Source organism: Mustela nigripes, chromosome X (assembly GCF_022355385.1).
Source record: "Mustela nigripes isolate SB6536 chromosome X, MUSNIG.SB6536, whole genome shotgun sequence".
Taxonomy (NCBI): Eukaryota; Metazoa; Chordata; class Mammalia; order Carnivora; family Mustelidae; genus Mustela; species Mustela nigripes.
The window spans coordinates 68,274,843-68,297,354 of NC_081575.1; the positions used below are offsets into that span (position 1 = coordinate 68,274,843).

The following is a 22,512-nucleotide window of genomic DNA, read 5'->3' on the forward strand; positions in this document are numbered from 1 at the left end:
AAGCAGGCTCCCTGCTGAGCAGAGAGCCCAATGTGGGACTTGATCCCAGGACCCTGGGATCATGACCTAAGCCGAAGGCAGAGGCTTTAACCCACTAAGCCACCCAGGTGCCCCTGGAATTGGCTATTTCTTTAAGGAGCCCTGGCTCTCTTAAGTGACGAATGATATTTAGAAACCAAGATCTGGGTGCTAGGTTGTTACTAGAGTATCTTAACTTTTGGGGTTTTGTTATTGTTGTTTGTTGTTGTTAGCAGAGAGACTTCAGAATTATCCTAGGCTTTTGAATTGCTTTCTATAACCCTACCAAGTGATTATCTAGGACTGTGCTTGAACACTTCATTATTTGAGGAAATTGCTCCAGAGGCTGTCCCTGTCATTGCTAGTCAGCTCTAATGTTTAACAGTCTTTTATATTTGAAAACAGTAGTCATTGGTTTCCTCTGCTAAGTCTTGCTTTCTCTGTGCTGAATATCCTGCCATTATTCTCCTGTACAGTTTTAAGGTCTACTCATCATTCTGGTTCTTCTGTTCTGTTCACACTTCAGTTCATTAATATCTCTCTTTAAAGACTAGCATCTAGAATGAAAGTACTATGTCAGATATGTGTGTTCTGATCAATATAGAGGAGTGGGTCAATAACTTTCTTTGTTCTAGACCCTATACTACCACTCATGCAGGCCAAGATTAAATTACTTTTTTTTTTTTTTAGATTTTTTCTTTATTTATCTGACAGAGATCACAAGTAGGCAGAGAGGCAGGCAGAGAGAGAGGAGGAAGCAGGCTCCCTGCAGAGCAGAGAGCCTGATGTGGGACTCGATCCCAGGACCCTGGGATCATGACCTGAGCCGAAGGCAGAGGCTTAACCCACTGAGCCACCTAGGTGCCCCTAAGTTACTTTTTTAAAAAAGATTTTATTTACTTATTGGACAGAGGAGGAGAAGGACCACAAGTAGGCAGAGAGGCAGGTGGGGGGGGCAGGGAGCAGGCTCCCCACTGAGCAGAGAGCCTGACATGGGGCTTGATCCCAGGGCCTGGGACCATGACCCAAGCTGAAGGCAGAGGCTTAACCCACTGAGCCACCCAGGTGCCCCAAGTTGCTTTTTTTCTTTTTTTTTTTGACAGCTATACCAATCACTCTGTTGAGTGTTGAGTATGAGTTATGTTGAGCCTATAGTTAGTTGAAATCTATAAGACTTTAACTCTGTGGCTTTGTTCATCCACTTGGTACTTTCACAGTTGTGTTTAGGACCTGGTACAAGTCTTGATCTTTTTCATTTTGATTTGTTAAATTTAGCCTATTATTCCTGCTTTTCAAGCCCACTTTGAATCTTGAATGCCATCCAGTATACTGTGTATCATTTCTAGTTGGTCATTTGCAAATTTGATTAGTATGCTATTAGTGTCTTCATACGAGTAACTATATAAAAATTTCAAGAAGGGCAGGGTAGGGCACTTGGGTGGCTCAGTTTGTTGGTCATCTGCCTTTGATTCAGGTCATGATCCCAGGATCCTGGGGTTGAGCCCCAAGTCAGGCTCCCTGCTCAGTGGGGAGCCTGCTTCTCCCTCTGCCACTCCCCCTGCTTATGTTCTCTCTCTCTCTTTCTCTCAAATAAATAAATAAAATCTTTTTAAAAATAGTTATCCTCATTTTTTTTTTTAAAAAGGAGGGTAGAGCTCAAATCTTTTCAGCCTGACTTGAGACTTTCTCTCATGTTTAAGTCAATCCACCAGATAAAGGTGGCTGCTATTCATCTGCCTTCAGCTGCTGTTGTACATAGGATCTGAATAAACAGACCTGTCACAATACAAAAAAATAGATCCAATGGCTAGTTTTTTCATAGGGTTAGAGCTTCAAGATCATAGAAAGGCTTGTTTATTGTAAGATGGAGGTCTTTCACAAAGTCCAAACTTATTCTTGATTGGAAATTGGCCAGTCTTGCTCAGTCTATATCCTCCTTGGTGCAGGGCAAAGAAAAATGTTTCAAAGACCCTAGACTATTCTACCTTAATCACAGAACCTTCATTGAATCTAAGGGACTTTAGGGGTCAACTAGTTCAAGCTTCAAAAATCTGTCTGACAAAACCTCCTATTAATGCACCCTTCTTTTTAAATCTGCTATATCAGAGTCAGCAAATACTTATACAACTTATTAAAGGGAAGAAAGGTGCCTTATAGAAAGGTGTTCTCAGAATTGCAAATAAGGATTGGAAAAGGTCGTTGTCTTAAAACAAAGTAAAATTAAATGTAGTGGATAAAGGTAGCTATTGGAAAGCATATATGTACAGAATTAACCTACCCTAAGGAGAAGCTTCTAAGTTTTCTTTTAATGAGACTAGGTTATTTTTTAAGTTTTCATCAAAGACCAGAGAGTGTAGTCTCAAGAAGAAGAGAATGAAATGTAATACTGCAAAGAAATCCTAATTTATTCAACGGCTTTATAACTTCTCCGTTGGAGATAGTGAGGGGTGAAGGGTTATTATCTGTAAGGAGCCTGGAAAGGGAAAGAATGATGTGTTGCTTCTTTAGCCTTTTCTGGGTGTCCTTTTTGTTGTTTATTTTAAATATTTTTATTTTTATTTTAATGTTTTTAGGTAATATGTGAATATTTCTCCTTCTTAAAAATATTAAAACATTACAAGTAAGAATAAGTTTCATTTCACCAATTCTATCATCTCCCATTCTAGTTAGGTGGGCTTTTTATAGAAATATCTTGAGTAGAGAAAGACAGTTTATCAGGTTTGTATAATTTAGTGGGCATATATCCTTTATGGATATAAACTCCTCTTGTTTTAAAAGAGGTACTCATGGGCAAGTAGGTGGCTCAGTCAGTGAAGGGTCTAACTCGATTTTGGCTCAGGTTGTGATCTCAGGGTTGTGAGATTGAGTCCATGCTGGGTGTGGAGCCTGTTTAGGATTCTCTCTCACCCTTTCCTTCTGTCCCTCCCCCACCTCTACCTGTGCATGCTCTCTTTCTTTAAAAAAAATAACCTTTTTTAAAAAGATTTTATTTATTTATTTGAGAGAGTGAGAGAATGAGAGCGAGTGAGCATGAGAGGGGAAAGGTCAGAGAGAGAAACAGACCCCCACCGAGCAGAGAACCCGGTGCAGGACTTGATCCCAGGACCCCAGGATCATAACCTGAGCTAAAGGCAGTCGCTCAACCAACTGAGCTACCCAGGCACCCAACCTGGTTTTTGTTTTTTTATATTTTTATTTATTTATTTGAGAGAGAGCGCGCGCGCACGTACAAGCAATGAGCAGGGGCAGAGGAAGAGGGAGAAGCGCGGTTCCTGCTGAGCAGGGAGCCTGACACCAGGCTGGATCCCAGGACCCTGGGATCATGACCTGAGCTGAAGGCAGACACTTAACTGACTGAGCCACCCAGGCACCCCATATCAACATTTTAATATATAGTCTGGCCCACTGAATATGCCTTCTCCCCTAGAGAGACTTCCCTGTACAGATTATCCTGTCCTGGTCTTTGAGATAAACTTATTTCCCTTTGTAAATCAATACATTGGCATATAATCCAGCTAATCATCAGATTGGCTAGTTTGAATACCCTTGACGGTTGTGATGCTTAACCGCAAAGATACTGACTACCTAAGAGGTTGTTTTTCTGTAGTCAACAACTAAGCCTCCTGATCTTAAACAGCCCCCTTGACTTCTGTACATATAGTGAGGGATAGAAAAGCATTTTTTTCAAAAACTTCATGAGGAGCTTACAGTTTTACTGAGAAGATTAGACATGCGTGTGAGGCATTTCCTGAAGAATAGTTCAACACAAGACAATATAGTAAAGGGTTAATTGGACAGCACGGATGAATGCTCTATGATTTTTTCAAAGATTTATTTTATTTGAGAGAGAGAGAGCATGTGTGAGTGAGGGAAGGTGTGGAGGAAGAGAATCTTTCAGCAGACTTCACACTTAGTGCGGAGCCCAGTGCAGGGCTCGGTCCCACGATTCATGAAATCATGACCCGCACCAAAACTGAGAGTCAGATGCTCAACTCACTGAGCCACGCCAGTGCCCCAAGTGCTCTCTACAAATTCATATTCTCCTTCAGTGCCTGTTATCTCCTCTTCTTCCCCTTCATACAGGCTGACCTCCTGCGGGCCTGTGCTGGCTGTGGGCCCTCACCTCCTATGCTTGAATTCAGTGATGTGGCTTCTCTTCTGCTGTTGGCCTGGGATTGCAAGGGGTGGAAGAGAAGGGGCTCCAGGGACATGTGTTATGTTTTATTGTTTTTTATTAGGGTCATCTTACGCATTCTCATGGCTTCAACTGATTGTACAATACATCTCCTCACACAAATGTATGTCTGATCCAGACCTCTCTCCTGAGCTTTGGACTCTGTATGTATCTGCCTATTTACATAGGAACCTCAGACTCACCATTTCCCATAGTGAGCTCATTCTCCCCCCCCCTCTAATCTTGTGCCTCCTGTTTTTTTTTTTTTTTTAATCTTACTGAATGGCACCAATGTCAACTCAGTTGCCCAAGCCTGAAGCCTTCATATCGCCCTCCCTGTAGTTATTCTACCATCAAATCCTTTTGGGACCATTTGCTAAATATGCATTGAATCCATATACTTCTTTGTACTCCTACTGCCACTACCCTAACCCAGACCAGCGTCACCTCTCACCTGAATGATTGCACTGTCTCCTAATTCATCTACCCACCCCACTCTCTCCTACCCCCAAATCATTCTCCATACTACAGCCAGGAAATACTTTCTAAAGCACACCCTTCATACTATGCTTAGTGAAATAAGTCAGTCAGAGAAAGACAACTATCATATGATCTCCCTGATATGAGGAAGTGGAGATGCAATGTGGGGGGGCTGGGGGTAGGAAAAGAAGAAATGAAACAAGATGGGATCGGGAGGGATACAAACCTTAAGAGACTCTTAATCTCACAAAATAAACTGAGGGTTGCCGGGGGTGGGGAGTTGGGAGGGGGGGTTGGGTTATGGACATTGGGGAGGGTATGTGCTATGGTGAGTGCTGTGAAGTGTGTAAACCTGGCGATTCACAGACCTGTACCCCTGGGGCTAATAATACATTATATGTTTATGAAAAAATTTTTATTTTTATTTATTTGTTTTTTTAAAAAGATTTTATTTATTTATTTGACAGACAGAGATCACAAGTAGGCAGAGAGGCAGGCAGAGAGAGAGAGAGAGAGGAGGAAGCAGGCTCCCTGCCGAGCAGAGACCCCGACGACGAGGGGCTGGATCCCAGGACCCTGGGATCATGACCTGAGCCTGAAGGCAGAGGCTTTAACCCACTGAGCCACCCAGGTGCCCCATAAAAAATTTTTAAATTATTAAAAAATAAATAAAACACGCCCTTCAGTGACTTCCTAGTCCCATTAAGAGAAAGTTCAAATTTCTTTGCATAGCTTACAAGGCCTTACGTCTTGCTCCTGCCTCAGCTCCATTTACTTAAACTCTGTATCTCAGTCATTCTAAACTCTGTTTTCCATTCTTGGAGAATGCTGTACTCTTTTCCATTTGAATTCAAACCTTCACACATTGCTATTCCAATGTCTGGTCATTCCACTTTTAATGATGTTGTAATTGGTGAGTGCAGCTTGGTAACCTCTGAGTTCTTACATTGTAAATTTCCTTCCTTATTTGTCTTTCTTCTATTGGTTTTAGCATCCATTGATGATCACATTTGAATCAGCTCTTTTCTTTTCTTTTCTTAAAGATTTTATTTATTTATTTGACAGAGAGAGACACAGCAAGAGAGGGAACACAAGCAGGGGGAGTGGGAGAGCGAGAAACAGGCTTCCTGCTGAGCAGGGCGTCCAACACAGGTCTCCATCCCAGGACCCTGGGATCATGACCTGAGCTGAAGGCAGACGCATAAGGACTGAGCCACCAGGTGCCCCGAATCAGCTCTTTCATATGGGGTTTCAAACTGGTGATTTTTCTAGTCTTGTAATCCCTTCTACAGCCATTAGCTGGAATTCTCTTGTAAAGGATTTTCCTTATTGACTAAATCTATTTGGTACTGTAAAATACAGCTTGTACATGATTGGAAAGGTAAATGTTTAGTTCTTTTGTCATCATGTGTTTTAAGTTTATTTAAATTAGCAATTTGGAGTTTAGGACAATTTTACCAGAGAAACCATTTATAAGTGGTAGTTATAGTTCCAAATAGCAGAGGAAAGCCTGTTTAACCCACAGCAAAAATGAAACACTACACATCAGCAATGAGATGATTTTTTTGTGATATTAGCTATTAAAATACAATTGAATAATTTTTTTCAACCGAATAAGTTTTTAAATCTTAATGTAAGTGCTAGTACTTGAGAGAAAGGCAGTCTTGATTAGAGGAAGAAAAGGTAGGTGGATGCTTAATGGTGGTTTGAAGGGATGTGCTGAGTGCTTTCAAGAGCTTTTAGGATTTGAGGGTACTTGTTCTTCAGTCTAATTTCACTGAAAAATTTAGCTATTTCCACATCTGTGATGGGTGTAACATCAGCGCTGCTTTTATACTTAGCAACCAGGGCCCACAACCAGAGCCAATTTTCCACTTGCAAATGGAGACAGTTACATTTTCCAGTATGCTGAGCATGAAAGGGGACTTAGGTGGATGTGAGTGAATGAAACAGAGCTGAGGGTGCTAAAAGGTAAGGTGGTAAAAGAAAGGACTTTAATGCTAGGACTGTAAGGTCTGAGGAGGGACCAGGGCCAGAACTAGGGTGAGACAAATGAGGGGCCTGTGGTGCCCATCTAACACTTGCTTGAACCGGAGAGGGAGTGCCTCTTCAAGTGTTGTGCCCTGTGGCAGTGACTCCGAGGTGTGAGGTGTCTGTGGGAAAGAGAGCAGCGAGAGCACGGAAGGACTCATATTAAGGCTCTAGGAATCCCAGTAACAGGGTTCCGGGGAACTGGAGTTCAAACCTAAGCAAAGACTCTAAATGTTGCCAGTCAGAACCCAGACCATATATGCTAGGAGAATAAGGTTCAAAAAACCAAAGAAGACTGGGATGCCCGGGTGGCTCAGTTGGTTGAGCAGCTGCCTTCGGTTCGGGTCCTAATCCCAGCGTCCTGGGATTGAGTCCCGCATCGGGCTCCTTGCTCGGTGGGGAGCCTGCTTCTCCCTCTGCCTCTGTCTGCCTGTGCTAGCTCTCTCTCTCTGATAAATAAATAAAATATTTAAAAAAAAAAAGGTTAAAAAAAAACCAAAGAAGACTAAATATTGGAGGTCAAGAAAGGCCTCACAGAAGAGACCTGCGTTAGAATCAGAGGGCTCTTCTCAGGGGCGCCTGGGCAGCTTGGTTGTTAAGAGCTTGCCTTCAGCTCAGGTCTTGATCCCCGCCCTCCAGGTTCTGGAATTGAGCCCTGCTACAAGCTTCCTGTTCAGTGGGAAGTCTGCTTCTCCCTCTCCCTCTTCCATTCCCCCCTCCCCCTGCTTGTATTCCCCTCTTTTGCTCTGTCTCTCTCTCTCTTTCTGTCAAATAAATAAATAAAATCTTTAAAAGATTATTAAGTGTTTTCAAATGTACTTATAAGTAAAGCAGATACTGAAAATGAATCCTCATATACCCATTAACCACATTCAATAACTATTAAGATTTAGCTGATCGTGTTTCAGCTATCTCTTTTTTCTCTTTTTCTGTCCTTTCTTTCTTTTTTAAAAATTTGCTGGGAGCACCTGTGTGGCTCAGTCGGTTAGGCATCTGCCTTTGGCTCAGGTCATAATCTCGGAGTCCTGGGATCCAGCCCTGCGACAGGCTCCCTGCTCAGTGGGGAATCTGCTTCTCCCTCTCCCCTGCCCCTCCCCCCTGCTCTCTCTCTGTCTCTCTCTCTCTGAAATAAATAAAATCTAAAAAAAAAAATTGCTGAAGTATTTATTTATTTATTTATTTATTTAGAAACACAGGGAGAGAGGGAACACAAGCACGGGGAGTGGGAGAGGGAGAAACAGGCCTCCAGCCGAACAGGGAGCCCGATGCGGGGCTAGATCCCAGGACCCCGGGATCACGACCCAAGCTGAAAACAGATGCTCAATGACTGAGCCACCCAAGCGCCCTTGCTGAAGTATTTTAAAGCCAATCCCAGGCATCACGTTATTTCATCCCTGCTCATTTCATAGGCATGTCTCAAAGGTAGACATTTTCTTGTATAACCATGCTGTCATGCTATCTTACAAAATTAATAATTCCTGGGGCACCTTGGTGGCTCAGCCATTAAGCATCTGCCTTTAGCTCAGGTCATGATCCCAGGGTCCTGCTCAGTAGGGAGCCTGCTCTTCTCTCTCCCACTCCTCTTGCTGTGTCTCTCTCTGTCACATAAACAAATAAAACAGTTAATAATGCCTTAATAGAATCTAATACCCTATTATAAAAATACCCCATTATAAAAGTTACCAGATTATCTTTAAAAATAGTCCAAAAGTTGGGTTTTTTTTTTTCATATAAGAATCCAAACAAGGTCCATCCATTACATTTGGTTATGATCTCATTTATTCCCCAGCTTTATTGAGGTTGCTATAGACTTAAATGTTTATGTTGAACATATGTTGAAATCTAGCCTCCCCCCCCCCCGTAATGGTAAAAAGAGGTGGGGGTTTGGGGAGGGGATTAGATCATGAGAATGGAGCCCTGATGAATGGGATTAATGCTTTTTTAAAAGAGACCCCAGAAAAATGCCTCACCCATTTCACCATGTGAGAACACAGCAAAAAGAGAGTCAGGACACTTGGGTGGTTCAGTCAGTTAAGCATCTGCCTTTGGCTCAGGTCATGATTTCGGGGTCCTGGGATCGAGCCCCACATTGGGCTCTCCACTCAGCGGCAAGTCTGCTTCTCCCTCAATCTCTGTGATCTCTCTCGCCCTCTCTCAAATAAGTAAGTAAAATCTTAGGGAAACCATAAGTGACTCTTAATCTCACAAAACAAACTGAGGGTTGCCGGGGGCAGGGGGTTTGGGAGAAGGGGGTGGGATTATGGACATTGGGGAGGGTATGTGATTTGGTGAGTGCTGTGAAGTGTGTAAACCTGGTGATTCACAGACCTGTACCCCTGGGGATAAAAATATATGTTTATCAAAAATAAAAAATTAAAAAATAAATAAATAAAAATAAAAAAAAAAAGAGAGGGAGAGTTATCTATGAGCCAGAAGCAGGCTTTCAGCAGATTCTTAATTTGCCAATGCTCTGATCTTAGAATTCCCTGCCTCTAGAATTCAGAGACATAAATTTCCGTTGTTTATAAGCCACCTAATGTGTGGTATTTTGGTATAGCAGCCTGGATGAACTGAAACAAACTATAATTGACAATTCAGACTTGTATGTATTTAAGATGTGTAACTTGGTGATTTGATAGACTTATGAAATATTCTCCACAGTCAAAGGGGAGAGGAGGAAGGTGGGAAAAGTTAGTCAAGGGGTACAAAGTTTCAGTTATGTAAGATAGTTATTATCTCTTAAGTCTTTCTTTTTTTTAAAGATTTTATTTATTTATTTGACAGACAGAAATCACAAGTAGGCAGAGAGAAAGGGGGAAGCAGACTCCCTGTTGAGCAGAGAGCCCGATGCGGGGGCTTGATCCCTGGACCCTGAGATCATGACCCCAGCTGAAAGGCAGAGGCTTTAACCCACTGAGCCACCCAGGCACCCCTCTTAAGTCTTTCTTAATCTAAAGCAGTCTGTACCTCACTTGTTTTTTTCAAGCCATTGGCTTATTGCAGAAAGTGGGTCAGTTTTCCTATAGAAAATCCTACATTGTGGATTTGTCTGTTTGCTTTCTTTTTTTTTTTTTTTTAGGATTTTATTTTTTTATTTGCAGGCAGAGATCACAAGTAGGCAGAGAGGAAGGCAGAGAGAGTGGAGGAAGCAGGCTCCCTGCTGAGCAGAGAGCCAGATGTGGGGCTCTATCCCAGGACCCTGGGATCATAACCTGAGCTAAAGGCAGAGGCCTTAACCCACTGAGCCACCCAGGCGCCCCTGTCTGTTTGCTTTCTTATTCTGTCATTTACTTTGTTCCTCTGTACTCCATATTTGTCTATAATGGACGTTAGCTTTAGAAGTTTGATGATACTCAAACTAAACTTTTTTTTGTCAAGAATACTTCACAGAGGTTGCTGTGTAATTCACTTTGAATCACATCTGGAGGCACAGGTCTATTAACGCATAGGTGATACCTGATTCCTTCATTATGATGTTTTATCTAATGGTCAAATCTATCGACGATGATTGGCAAAATTAATTATTTTACTAAGAGTTTCAAAATGGTGATTTCCTAATTTTATCTTCTATATTAATTAGTTTCTGAAAGTAAACTTTCTGTCCTCAACTATGGCTGTAGGATTACCTTTAAAGGGAAGGCAGTGAGAAATGCTTAATTCTTGATCTTGGACTTGATTGACAATTTTCAGAATAAAGAGTTGGTGCCCTAGTTATTTTCAGTGATATCTAATGAATTGTGTTTTTTTCTCTATCATTGTGAACTCATTTTTTTAATGTGTTCAGTGGGTTTCAACTGATTGAATTCATTATTCTTGTTAATGCTTGAATCATCCTTTATTTTACCAGAACTTTGCTGCTTATATTCCTCTGACATTATTCATTAGGGTTCCATATTTGCTTGATTTCTGGCACAAAGCTTACATGTATAGTTCTTGCCCCAGACCTGCCATTTCCCTAAGAAGCTCTAGTTTATTTATATTTTCTTTTTTTATCAACAGCTTTATTGAGGTATAATTTACATAGCATAAAGGTATACGATTCAGTGATTTTTTAAATACATTTATATAATTGTGCAACCATGACCACAATCCAATTTTAGAATGTTTCCATCAGGCTATGAGATCTCTTATACCTTTTCAGTCATTCCCCTTTCCCACCCCTAGCTCTAAGCAACAGCTAATCTTCTTTATGTCTCTATTGACTTATATTTTCTAGAGATTTCATATGAGTGGAATCATATATTATATAGCCTTTTCCATCTGGATGCTTTCATTTAGCATTAGTTTTTTTTAATTGAGATATAATTCACATACCATAAAGCCCACCATTTTAAAGTATATAACTCAGTATTTTTTAGTATGTTCACAAGGTTATGGAACTGTGACCATTATCTAATTCCAGAACATTTGTTTCTTACCAAAAAGGAACTCCGTACTGGTGAGCAGTCACTTTCCACTTCTCCTTCCACTTGGCCCCCAGCACCCAATAATCTACTTTCTGTGGATTTGCCCACTCTGGATAGTTCATATAAATGGAATGATACAATATGCGACTTTTTGCCCTGCTTCTTTCACTTAGCATAGTGTTTTTAAGGTTCATCCATGTCAGAGCATCTATCAGTACCTAGTTCATTCCTTTTTATGACTGATTAGTATTCCATTGTACAAATGCACGGTCGACCTTGAAAGTAAAATAGTCAGTTATTGTACCAGCGAAGGGGTTTAGTTGAGAGTAGCAGAGGAATTGCATTTCAGGGCAATCCAGCTCTTGCCATAGGCAAGATGGGAGAACAAGAGAGGACTGCTTTGTTGTAGAGAAAAGGGGGGTGTTGGGAAGGGGCTGTTATAAACAAAAAGTCCATTGGAGTAAACTGGGAGTTTGAAGCATAGTGGCTTTTCACTGGTTGAGTTGCGGTAGTCTCTCATTGCCTGGGCCATTGCTGGGCAAAAAGAAAATCTTCCTCCATCCCGCTGGGAGGGTAAAGGAAGTTTCTTACCCTTGGGTCTGCAAAGGGGTACAGGGAGTGGCATGGCATGAGAGCTCCCCCTTCTGGCTTTCTGGCAGCTTTTTATTTCATTTCATTTTTAAAAAATAAAGTATGGAATGCTTCATGAATTTGCGGGTCATCCTTGAACAGCAGCCGGTGCTAATCTTCTCTGTGTCGTTCCAAGTTTTAGTATATGTGCTGCCCAAGCGAGTACACATGACTGCATTTTTTTTTTTAAAGATTTTATTTATTTATTTGACAGAGAGAGATCACAAGTAGACAGAGAGGCAGGCAGAGAGAGAGAGAGGAGGAAGCAGGCTCCCTGCTGAGCAGAGAGCCCGATGCGGGACTCGATCCCAGGACCCTGAGATCATGACCTGAGCCGAAGGCAGCGGCTTAACCCACTGAGCCACCCAGGCGCCCCATGACTGCATTTTTTTAAAGATTTTATTTATTTATTTGACAGACGGAGATCACAAGTAGGCAGAGAAGCAGGCAGAGAGAGAGGAGGAAGCAGGCTCCCAGCTGAGCAGAGAGCCCGACATGGGGCTCGATCCCAGGACCCTGGGATCATGACCTGAGCCGAAGGCAGAGGCTTTAACCCACTGAGCCACCCAGGTGCCCCACATGCTGCATTTTAAACGAGGTTTCTTTTATTCAGTTTCACAGTACCTTATCTCCTTTATCAGTTGATGGACATTTTAGAGTCGTTTCTACTTTTTGGGTCATATATGGTTACTATATGATTAACATTTTGAGGAACCGTTAACACGGTTTTCTAAATCAGTCACAGCATTTTACATTCCCACCAGCAGTTTTCTCCCCATCCTTGTCAACACTTGTTTATTGTCCTTCTTCTTTTTTTTAATCATAGCCACCCTAGTGGCTACAGCCACTTTGGAAAACAGTCAGCAGGTCCTCAAAAGGTTAAGCTCAGGTTCTGATACCACCCCCCAACCCCCAGAGGCCCTTGTGGTTTTGTTTCTTTCTTTGCTTAACTGGACTGCCTAGACTAATTCTGTCTGTAGAGTCTGTCTTCACAGAATGCACAGTGTGTAGCCCATTGATGTTTCTCTTCAGTTTTTTTTTTTAAATTCTTTTTACTTTTAAGCCTGGCTTCCTAGGTGTCCTTCCTGGGGTCAGGATAACTTAGTGGTCAGCCAGTGCTCTTTTTAGAGGTTGTCCTGTTGAAGCACCTTGAGCCAGTATTGTCTTCCACCATTTATTGATGGAATTATGTGTGGGTTAAGCAGCAAATTCAAAGCTCAGGGAGTTTATGGGTCTTACTGATTTTTACTTTCTGCTGGGTTTTCTCATGTGTCCTCTGTGTCCATGCAAGGTTTCACATTCATTGGGGGAAGTGTAGATAACTAGGACCTTCTCCAGTATCCTGAGCTTGAGTGCAGCCTTACACATAGGCATGGCCTTCTATATCACCAGGGAAATGAGGGAGGTTATCAAGTCCCACTAGGGCTGTCTTGTTTTCTGGGTCTCTCTGGCTAAACTTTTGGCAGCAACTGTTCTGTTGCTTCTTGCCCCAACCAACACTGTGATCTCAGGTAACCATGCTGTGTTTTTCCCTGATCTAAGGAGTTTGCTTTTGTTTTCAATACCTCTGGGCATAGGACTTTTTTGTACTCATTCCTGAACAAGTAATTCCCCTCTAGCAGCCAAGTTGTTAGTTTTTATGGCTAGTCTTGCCCTGCCCTTGTAGCTCCAGTGGAGCTGGGAAGGAGGGGGATGGGATGTGAATAGCCTCAGGCTGAAACACCAGAGATTCCCACTGTTCTGACCCAAGGTTCAATAGGTTTTCTTGAACGCTTCTCAATTTATTTAATTTTTATTTATTTCCACAGTCCTGGGATGGTTGTTTTTGACCATTTTCTACAGTTATATTGCTGTTTTGGCAGGGGAGGATTTGCTGAGCTCCTTACTCTGTCATTCCTGCAGTCCTGCCTAATTTATATTTTAAAAGATTGTTCTGATAACAGTGGAAGTGGTGGGTGATGGGCAAACTGGTGGTCAGGAGTATAGGATTTTACTCAGTAGTACTTTGTTATCTGTAAACAGGAATGCAAAATAAAAATAGTTGGGTTGGTTTGTCCAAGGGGGGGATTGGCAGAATAGGTTTGGTGGGAAAATCAAGGGAATAGGAGAATTCCAAGTGCTGGTTACTGTCATTGAAGACTCACTGTCCCTGGGATCTCTCCTAGGTAGAGAAGGAAGTGAAGTTCAAGGGGACATGGTAGCCTTGGAGAATAGGTAAAAGAGCTGATGGATTCAAGGCCTTGAAAGAGTCGAGTAGATTTGGCATTTGGTTTTAGAGGTAGAACCATTCCAAGTATCACAACAGAAAGAGATGATTGAAACAGTTGAGATGAAGAAATTAGAATATGTCAAGGAGCTGTGAAATATGTATGTTAGATCATCAAGGGGGGATGAAGAAGGCTTTCAGGATGAAAAGGTGAAAGGAAAGCAGTTAGTATTAAAGTCCTTAGTAAATGTAGGAGGGAGACATGAAAGTTGACATTGAACACTGAAAGGGTGATAAAATTGAGTAGTATGGACTTTGAGGAAAGAAGGGCTTTTGAGTGGAGATGATGAAATAATACTTTGGGGATACAGTAAAGAAGACATGAGAAGATGCTAACCTGATCTTGATTTATAGGAAGGGTTGAGTAAAGGAAAATGAGCAACCACCCATTCAGAGCTCTGCAAAGGAAACAGTAGAATTTAAGACATCCAGAGTTAGGAAGAGATGGAAGCTTAGTTCATGAGCAAAAGCAAAAGTGAGGCTGTTTTAGGAACTGGTGGATAGTTGGGGTTTTTTGTTTGTTCACTCGTTTTACTTAAGCATAGGATGCAATTAGGGGTATAATAGGAGATAATACTGCAATCTGTGTGATTAGTGTGAATCTAAAATATAACTAGGGTCATTATTGTTTAAAGTATTATTAGTCAGATGGTATACTAAGGAAATTTTCTGAAGTTATTTTGCTTAGACCTCATAGAAATTTTGGAACTGGTGTTGGTAGTTGGGAAGCAATTTGACAGCTTTGGAATATTTTGACTGCAACAAATGGGAAATTGGTGTATATATATCTGATAAGCCACTAATGCCACCATTGGAATTGAAATTGACTATGGATCACAATTTGATAGTAATGTGTCTAGTAGACGGTGATGAATTTTGGTCTTTTTGTAATTAGAAATTTGGAGCTTTAAAAATGTATTCTTTTTTTTTTTTTTGGAATACTCATTTTCCGTCTTTTCTAGAACCATCTAAAACCCACAATATTTAGAAGACTGTGTAGGATCTGCTTCGTGTGAGGGGTTTGATCTCAGTTGCTCTGACTCTATTTGATATGATTCTATGTCTTGGTAAGGTGAATAGGAGAAGAGAAAATGTAAAGCAAAAATGAGACTGAATTGGAGACCTAGAGCTCCGGTTCCAAAAAGCTTCAGAAGATTAACTGCTATGATGGTGATCTGGCATGTATTCAGTTCTAGCTATCATTTGTTACGAATTGAAAGAACATTGAAATAATTGTATGCTGAGGTGCATAATTGCTGGCAATGGGATGGAGGAGGGGAGTGGTTAGCTGGCAAGGAGCCTTGGGGTTGTTTTTATCTTAATGCTGGATATTTGGTATTGGTCGATAACAGGAGAAAAATTATTTATGATCATGCTGGGGACTCAATACATTGATTTCTACTCTGTAATAATATGAAAGACTTTAGTGGTTACTCTTACAGATGTCACATTTCTTCTTCTTCTTCTTCTTCTTTTTTTGGTCATTCTGGCAGCCATCAGCAAAGCAATCACAAAAGAGCTATTGCCTGTACAGTTCTCTTCATCATTTGTGACCTGGGATATTGAGCTCGTGGGCTGGCAGAATTCCAGTCCATGAGGCAATCTGTGTCATTCTGGTCTAGCCAGGTGAGTAGTCCCTATGGGCTGGTTTCTTGTTCTCTAGAAAAGAACAAGCAAGAGGGAAAAAAAAGCAAAGCAGCGTAATATGGAAAAATATAGATATGAATCTTAGGCCCTAGAGGAGAAGCTAAGGCCTGGGCGGTAAGCAGCAAAACAGGCGGAGAGGACCCTGGGGGTTGTGTACAAGTTCGATAGAGTGGTATTCATGAAATAGAAACACCAAGAGAATGAAGTCTGTTTTGGGACCTGGCTTGGCTTCAAGAATGAGGAAACTTAGGTTGAACTGCAATAAAAATATCTATGAAGGCAAGGTTAAATACAAAGGAAGTATGCTTTGAAGTTAAAATGGATCGAAATTTAATTGTAATGAAGTGTCTTTTTCCTATGAAATATTAGCTATCTAGAGATGAGAATGATATTGTGAAAATTTTATTAATATTTAAGAGTTAAGAGAATGAATCCTGGCTCTTTGACATACCAGCTGTGTGTTCGTGGGAAAATTACTTACCTTCTCCCAAGCTCAGTTTCTTTACCTATCAGACAGATTAAGGATACTGACATGGTTGTTGTAAGAATTAAATGAAAAAATACATAACGTGTATCACATGATGCCTGGCACATACTTAGAGCTCAATACATAGTCACCATGATCCAGCAGTGGAAGGGAGAGTTAACAAGATGGATGTTCAAAAATGAGATGAATTTTCTTCACAGGTAGGTGTGTAATTATTTATTTCTTGTCAGAGCAGCTTGCAGTAAGTTGTTTCAGGGTCAGAATCTCTTGGAGATCAGGCTACAAGGAGTGCTAATTAGGCCAATTTGAAGGAGGGTGACTTCCTCTGCTTCCTGAGTTGGCAACAAATTAGGTCTCCCCTGCACTTTCTTCCCAGGATAGGGCTTTTAACAGGAGCATTTTTTCATTAGATTTACCATTAGTGTTTTTAATACTTTAGTTTGTTTGACTAGGAACTTGAATTTGGAGGAAGATGGCAAAATGGTGGACAAGTTAGGTGTCCAGCCCATGCTAGCTAGAAGCAGAAAATATGGTAAGAGGGTAAAAGGTAAAGATTTCTCCGTAATGCGGATCACCTTCTGGATGGAATTTTTTTTTAAAGATTTCATTTATTCATTTGTCAGAGAGAGAAAGAGACAGTACAAGTAGGCAGAGGGAGAAGCAGGCTCCGAGCCTGATGCGCGACTTGATCCCAGGACTCCAGGATCATGACCTGGGCCAAAAGCAGACACTTAACCAACTGAGCCACCTAGGCACCCCCTGGATTGAATTTAATCAGCTCCCTTGTCCAGGCAGAGTGAAGCAGAATGCCTGGAGTTGAAGTGTCACAGGGAGCCTAAACAGAGGTCCTAATGAGGCTCTCTGGCCAGACTATTCAAATTGAGGAGGAGGAGGAGGAGGTGGGCTTCTCAGTCTAGATAGCAAAGGAGGACATGGACTATACTTTCATGGAACTGTTTTTGTTAAGCCTAAAAAGGAGCCGTGGAAGAGAAAGTTTAAAGGAACAGGATTCTTGTTGCTGTTATTTCATATTCTGTTCGAACAGTCTTTGATTTACTTTCTTTCCCCTTTTAAGTGGGCTTTACTTTTAGAGCAATTTTAAGTTCACATCAGAATCGATCTGAGAGTACAGAGTTCCCATATGCCCCCTACCCCCTCACCCTAATCTCCCTCATGATCAACATATTTGTCACACTCAAGGAACCTACACAGATACACTGGCATCATCCAAAGTCTATAGTTTACTTTAGGGTTCCCTCTTGGTGTTGTTCCTTCTATGGATTGTGATACAGAAGGGCATATATCCACCATTAATGTATTATAAGGAGTAGTTTCATGCCCTAAAATTCCTATGTGGTCTGACAAATAAATAAATCTTTAAAAAATAAAAAAAATTTAAAAATAAAGTATATAATTCAATTGTATAATTTAATGTATTGATCTTTAAAAGAACCAGCTTTTGATTTCCTCTATTAATTTCCTCTTTTTAGTTTTATTAATTTCTACTCTAATTCTTGTTATTTCTTTTCTTTCCTTAGATCATTTATTTATTTATTTTGCAGAGACACAGTGAGAGAGGGAACTCAAGCAGGGGGAGTGGGAGAGGGAGAAGCAGGCTCCCCACCAAGCAGGGAGCCCAGTGCAGGGCTCGATCCCTGGATCCCGGGATCATGACCTGAGCCGAAGGCAGACTATGCCACCCAAGCGCCCCTGGATCTTGTTTTCTAATCCACTCTGACAATCTCTTTTAATTGGTACATTTAGACCATTGACATTAACGTGATAGTATTTGCCATTGCCGGTCGAAGGCATTCTTAATTTCTGTTATAGTGTTTTTGATCTCTAGCAATTCTTTTTGATTCTTTTTTAGAATTTCCGTCTCTCTGCTTAAATTTCTTATCTGTTCTTGCATGTTATCTTGCATGTTATGCCCCTAGCATGTTAATCATAATTGTTTTAGATTTATGATCTGATCATTTCAACACCTGGGTTTGGTTCTGATATTTGCTCTGTCTCTTCAAACTGTATGTTTTGCCCTTTGCTATGCCTTGTAACATTTTGGTGGAAACCAGACATGATGTGCTAGGTAAAAGGAATTTTGGTAAATATGCCTATACCAATGATATACTGGTAAAATGTGGCAGGAAGGGAAGCATTTTATAGTCCTATGATTAGGTCTCAGTTCTTCAGTAGCCTCTGCCTCTGCGCTGTGAACCTTCTCTCTCAGTTTTTTTCCCCCACCCCTTAGGTGATACAGGGTGGCTAGAGGGGTCAGGAGTTGGGTGTTTCCCTTCCCCCAGGTTGGTCATGCTCTGATAAAAGCCCAGTAGGTTAGGCTGCCATAAAGTAGTTTCTCTTGAGGGCAGGCCTTGTTAGGTAGAACACAGTGGTCTGGCACGTTTTAGAATGATTACTTTGCTCCCCTCTTGTTGGAATCCTGAGGAGATTTTTCTTTAGTCTTCCCTATAAGAATCTGGAGGTAAAACTCATAAAATTCTGGAGGTCCCCATGACTGGGTCTCCATGGATTTTTTAAAAAGATTTATTTATTTATTCAAGAGAGAAAGAGAGAGAGAGAAAGCAAGCATGGTGGGGAGGGGCAGTGGGAGAGAGAATCCAAGCCAGCTCCACGCTGAGCGTGGAGCCCAACGTGGGGCTCAATCCCACAACCCTGAGATCACTATGGGAGCCAAAGCTAAGAGTCTGCCCACTGACTGACTGTACTGCCCAGGTGCCCTGTCTCCCTGGACTTTTTTTTTTTTTTAATCTCTCAGGCTTGTCTACTCTGAGCCTCTAGCATTTTATCAATTATGGTTCAGATTTTCCTATACCAGTACTGGTTCTTACAGAGGTTTCCTCTCTGATAAGTTATGATTCTCTGTGTCTGCCTATCTCTCCAATTTTGGGAGCAGTGGTCTGCCTTGTGACCTTCCTTTTCTGACAGATCTAGGAAGAATTGTTGATTTTTTTTTAACACTTTACTCATTTATTTTGGAGAGAGATACAGAGAGCACAAGAGAGAGCGAGCACAAGCAGGGAGGAAGGGCAGAGGGAAAGGGAGAAAGGGAGAAGCAGATTCCCACCGAGCAAGGAGCCTGATGTGGGGCTCGATCCCAGGACCCCAGGATCATGACCTGAACCAAAGGTAGACACTTAACATACAGAGCTACCCAGGTGCCCCGAATTGTTGATTTTTCAGTTCATTAAGCTTTTTACTTGTTGGGATGGAGTGGCAGACTGGAAAGTGGAAGTCTCCTTTGTCAGGTTTGTTTGTGTTTGAGAGAGAGAGAGAGAGAGAAGAGAGCATGTGAGTGGTGGGGAAGGGGGAGGGCCAGAGGGAGAGAGAGAATCTTAAGCAGGCTCCATGCCAGTGCAGAACCTGATGCTGGGCTCAATATCATGACCCTGAGATCATGACCTGAGCGGAAATCAAGAGTCAGGCTTAGGGGCACCTGGGTGGCTCACTCGGTTGGGCAGCTGCCTTGGCTCAGGTCATGATCCCAGGGTCCTGGGATCGAGCCCCACATCCGGCTCTCTGATCAGCAGAGAGCCTGCTTCTCCCTCCCCTCTGCCTGCCACTCTGCCCACTTGTGCTCTTTATCTGTCTGTTGAATAAATAATAAAAATCTTAAAAAAAAAAAAAGAGTCAGGGCTTAACTGACTGAGCCTCCCAGGCACCCCTCCTTTGCCAATGTTTTTTTTTTTTTTTTTTAAATATTTATTTATTTCACAGGCAAAGCATACCTGTTTTTTCCTTTGGTTACTTGTGTTTTGGTATCATACCTATGAATTCATCACCTAATTCAGGTAATGAAGATTTACACTCATGTTACATTGAGGTCTTTTTTTTTTTATAAAGATTTTATTTATTTATCAGAGAGAGAGAGGGGGAGAGAGTGAGCACAGGCAGACAGAATGGCAGGCAGAGGTAGAGGGAGAAGCAGGCTCCCCGCCGAACAAAGAGCCTGATGTGGGACTCGATCCCAGGACGCTGGGATCATGACCTGAGCCGAAGGCAGCTGCCCAACCAACTGAGCCACCCAGGCGTCCCTACATTGAGGTCTTTGATCCGTTTTGTTAATTTTGTCTATGATATGAGGTAAGGATCCAACTTCATCTTTTGCATGTGACTATCCTGGGTCCCTTGAATTTCCATATGAATTTTAGGTTCAGCTTATAAATTTTTACAAAGAAACAGCCTTAAGGAATTTCCTTAATTTCATTTTTAGATTGTTTTTTGCAAGTGTGCAAGTTTATAGAAATACCACCATTTTTTTGTATATTTATATCATATCCTGCACCCCTGCTGAATTCAATTCTTAGTAGTAATTGGTTTTTAATGGATTTCTTAGGATTTTCTACATACAAGACCACATCATCTACAAACAGATACTTTTACTTTTTTTTTTTCCAGTGTAGATGCCTTGCATTTCTTTTTCTTGCCTAATTGCCCTGGCTAGATCCTTCAGTGTGATGTTGAATACAAGTGGCAAGAGTAAACATATTTGTCTTACTCCTGGACCTAGGGAAAAGCATTCACATCTTTCACCATTAAATATTATATTAGCTGTGGGTTTTTCATACATGCCCTTTATCAAGTTGAGGAAATTCCCTTTGCTCCTACTTTTTTGAGTGTTTTATCCTGAAGAGGTTTTGAAGTTTGCCTGTTTTTTGTGTCTATTGAGATGGTCATGTGTTTTTTTTTAACATCTTAATTTTAATTTTTTTCAGTGTTTCAAGATTCAGGGTTTTTTTGCACCACCCCAGTGCTCCACGCAATATGTGCCCTCCTTAATACCCACCACCAGGCTCACCCATCTCCCTACCCCCCTCCCTTCCAAAACCCTCAGTTCATGTGTTTTTATTTTTTTCTTTATCCTGTAGATTTGGTGTTTTACACTAATTGATTTTTGGATGTTAGACCAACATTGTGCTCTTGGGATAAATCTTACTTGGTCACGGTTTATAATCCTTTTTAGTTTGTGTGTGTGTGTGTGTGTGTGTGTGTGTGTGTAGTCATGAGAGATTCTGGTCTGTAATTTTCTTGTCTAGCAATGTCTTTGGTTTTGATATGAGGGTGATATTAACCTCATAGACCAAGTTAGGAAGTGTTCTCTCTTTTGTTTATTGGAAGAGTTTGTGGAGAATTGATATTACTCTTTCTTAAGTGTTTGGTATAATTCACTAGTGAAGCCACCTGTGTCTGGGCTTTGCTTTGTGGGAAGTGTTTTGATCACTACATCAATCTTTTTACTTATTTAGATGTGTTCAGATTTTTTTATTTCTTCTTGAGTCATTTTAGTTACTGTATGTATTTCTAGGGATTTGTCCATTTCATCTGGGTTATATAATTTGTTGACATACAGTTGTTCATAGTACTGCCTAGTAATCTTTTTGCATTTCTAATGTGAGTAGTGTAATCCCCACTTTCATTCCTGATTTTAGTACTTTGAGACTTTTTTCCTTTTTTTTCTTCATCAGTCTAGCTAAAGGTTTGGCAGTTTTGTTGATCTTTTCAAAGAATCAACTTTTGATTTTATTGATTTCTCTTTTTTGTTTTTCTCGTCTCTATTTTATTATATTATAGTCTCATCCTTATTATTTTCTTTCTTCTGTCTGCTTTGGGCTTAGTTGGCTCTTCTTTTTCCAGTATCTTCAAGTGGAAGGTTAGGTTGCTGATGTGAGATCTTTCTTTTTTAATGTAGACATTTATATCTATATAATTCCTTGTAAGCACTGCTTTTGTGGCAACCTAGAAGTTTTGATATGTTGTGTTTACATTTTTACTCATCTCATAGTATTTTCTAATTTCCCTTGTGATTTTTATTTGAACCCTTGCTTTTCCAGGAGTGCCTGGTTTAATTTCCACATGTTTGTTAATTTCCCCAAATTTTTGATACTAATCTCTAATTTTACTCCATTGTGATCAGAGAATATAGTTCGCACAATTTCCATCATTTTAAATTTACTGAGGCCTAGCACATAGTCAGTTCTAGAGAATGTTCCATGAGCACTTCAGAGGGATGAGTATTCCTTTATTGTTGGATGTAACATTCTGAAGATGTATGTTAGGTCTAATTGGCATAAAATATTGTTTAAATCTTCAATTTCTTTTGTTGGTCTTCTGTCCTGTTGTTCATTATTAAAAGTGGGGTATTGGGGACGCCTGGGTGGCTCAGTCAATTAAGCATCTGCCTTTGGCTCAGGTCGTGATCCCAGGGTCCTAGAATCGAGCCCCATGTTGGGTTCCCTGCTTCTCCCTCTCCTTCTGCCTGCTGTTCTGCCTACTTGTGCTCTCTCTCTCTGTCAAACAAATTTTTAAAAAATCTTTTAAAGGGGCACCTGGGTGGCTCAGTGGGTTAAAGCCTCTGCCT

At 41.1% G+C, this 22,512-nt stretch overlaps 1 non-coding gene across 1 annotated transcript; it reads right to left on the reverse strand.

The window, feature by feature from the left end:
- Positions 1-11,796: 11,796 nt before the first annotated feature.
- LOC132007926 (U6 spliceosomal RNA) lies at positions 11,797-11,905 on the reverse strand. Its single transcript, XR_009401479.1, has one exon. It is a non-coding gene; the product is annotated as a U6 spliceosomal RNA (small nuclear RNA).
- Positions 11,906-22,512: the final 10,607 nt, after the last annotated feature.